Source organism: Cucurbita pepo, chromosome 5, assembly GCF_057944985.1.
Source record: "Cucurbita pepo subsp. pepo isolate OVF chromosome 5, ASM5794498v1, whole genome shotgun sequence".
NCBI lineage: Eukaryota > Viridiplantae > Streptophyta > Magnoliopsida > Cucurbitales > Cucurbitaceae > Cucurbita > Cucurbita pepo.
The window spans coordinates 10,656,221-10,658,702 of NC_141802.1; the positions used below are offsets into that span (position 1 = coordinate 10,656,221).

The 2,482-nt window shown below is 47.6% G+C and overlaps 1 pseudogene; it reads left to right on the top strand.

The window, feature by feature from the left end:
- Positions 1-445: 445 nt before the first annotated feature.
- LOC147792668 ((R)-mandelonitrile lyase-like pseudogene) lies at positions 446-1,999 on the top strand (annotated as a pseudogene).
- The last annotated feature ends 483 nt before the right edge of the window (positions 2,000-2,482 follow it).

Genomic DNA, 2,482 nt, shown 5'->3' on the forward strand with positions numbered 1-2,482 from the left:
TGGTTTTGATCAATCTTTCTTCTGTTTACAGGTCCGAGTTATTTGGGTTTTGTCTTCAACGCCACAGATTGATTGATTTCCCATCAGAGGACTAGAGGAGGCCGCCAGTTGCCGGCAGCAATGCTATCTGAGTATGAGCGGGTTCTGGTGCTTGAAAGGGGCGAAGAAGCGAGACGAGAAAAGAAAAGGGAGGAGAGGGTCGAAGACATGAAACCGAGTTGTAGAGGTGAAGGGGCGAAGAAGCGAGACGAGAAAAGAAAAGGGAGGAGAGGGTCGAAGACATGAAACCGAGTTGTAGAGGTGAAGGGGCGAAGAAGCGAGACGAGAAAAGAAAAGGGAGGAGAGGGTCGAAGACATGAAACCGAGTTGTAGAGGTGAAGGGGCGAAGAAGCGAGATTGGAAAGGAAAGGAGAGGGGCGGTGTTCCGTACGTAAAGCCTAATTTGATGACCCAATCAGTCTTCCTCACCACTCTCATGGAGGTGCTTTCTACTCCCCGATGCAAGCCTGAACCTCCAAAGACGGTGTCCCCAATGCCCGAGGCCGGGTTCTTGACGGTAGTAGTGCTATCAATGTCGGGTTCTATAGTCGAGCCGATCAATAATTCTACGGAAGGTCAGGTCAGGGGTGAATTGGGACCTCTGAGTGGTGAACCAGTCCTATGAGTGGGTTGAGAGGGCTATCTTAGGTTAGGCCAGAGCTCAAGAATTGGCAATCGGCAGTCAGAGATGGGCTATTGGAAGCCGGTGTTGATCCCTATAATGGTTTAACTTTGGATCATTCAGTGGGTACCAAGATTGGTGGTTCGACATTCGACAGTTCTGGTCGTAGACACAGTGTTCCTGATCTCCTCAGCTATGCGAAAGCTTTGAATATGAGAGTGCAGTCTATGCAAGCTATGCAAGTGTTGAAAGAATTCTTTTAGCCTCTTCTTCGCGAATCGAAGCAATCGGCAATTGGGGTTGTTTTTCACGACCAAAGAAAGAGGGCCATGCAATGCAAAGGGAGAGGATCACCTCTGTACTGGGGCTCTCGGAAGCCCACAACTTCTGCTTCTGAGTGGCATTGGACCAAGGCCTTCCCTCTCACCGTGGGGAATTCCTCTGTCTCATCACTTGCCTTATGTCGGACAGTTCCTCTATGAGAATTCCCGAGATGGCATCTCAATTGTGCCCCCAATCCCATTGGAGCACTCTCTGATACAAGTCGTGGGCATAACCAATTCAGGGACAGGGGCTTACCTTGAAGTAACTTCCAATCTCATACCTTTTGTCTCCCCGGCTCGCTCTCTTTTCATTTGGAACCCAGCTTCACCACTCTGTCTCACTGTGGCTACCCTGATGGAGAAGATTACTGTGTCACTCTCTGTTCACTCTGGTTGCCATCTACAGATGTCAGGGTTAACCCAATTGTACGGTTCAACTACTTTAGTAATCTGGGTGATGTATGTGGAGCGGTGTGTGAATAGCACCTGCAAGATCGGTGATGTACTGAGGAGCCGTTCCATGGAGGATTTCCAATTCAGGGAATGGTTTGTTTGGGGGCCGAGATTGAAGATATGTGGGGCCTACATTGCCCGTTGATCAATCAAATGATCGGCTGATGGGAGAGTTTTGCCCGCAGTGAGTACTATATGGCACTACCATGGTGGATGCCTTGTGGGCAAGGTAGTTGATGGCAATTTCAGGGTTATTGGGATTGATGCTTTCCGAGTTGTTGATGGTTCGATATTCACTGTATCACCAGGGACCAATGCCCAGTCCCCTCTTTTGATGCTTGGACGGTCCGTGTCTTTCGTGTTATCTGAATGCTTCAGTCTTTTTGTTGGTTTGTTAGAGTTGACTAAGTACCTTGTTGTGCCAAAAGGAACTATAAGCGGACTTTGCTGCGAATCTGCTAGCCATTTACCAGTATTTCCTCTTCTGCTTCTATTTTTGGGTTTCTTCTTCTCCTTTCCCCTTGTGAACACAATCAAATCCGAACAAATAAGAAATTGGTGATTCTCTCCAACCAATTAAGAAAAAAGATAGAAAACACCCTCTTGGGTTTCTCTTTCATTTGCCAGTTCCAAATCCGCATTGTCAATCAACTGCTGCACCATTTTTCTTACAGGATGTCAAGTTAAAGAAGATAAGGTGAGTCAATAAGGTCCGAAACCCAATAAAACGTTTATGCTCGTGGCCGGACCGGAAAAAGATGTGGGAGCAATGGCACTCGATCACAAACCCTCTCTTTCCCTTTCTGTAAATTACTTGGTATTTTTGTCTTCTTCGCCCTTCCCTGTCCAGCTCAAGCTGATTAAAAAAACGGATTTGTTTCGGAAAGCGTTCCGCCCCTCAGTCTTAGACATTTTGGCGGGACTTTCCCTGCCCTACATTCCAGTCACGAATCCAAAACTTCTCGCTCCCACCGGCCGGCTCTTCCCTTTGGCTACTCTAAAAAAGGTACTGACGCTTCACACCCCATCTCGACAAAAATCAGGA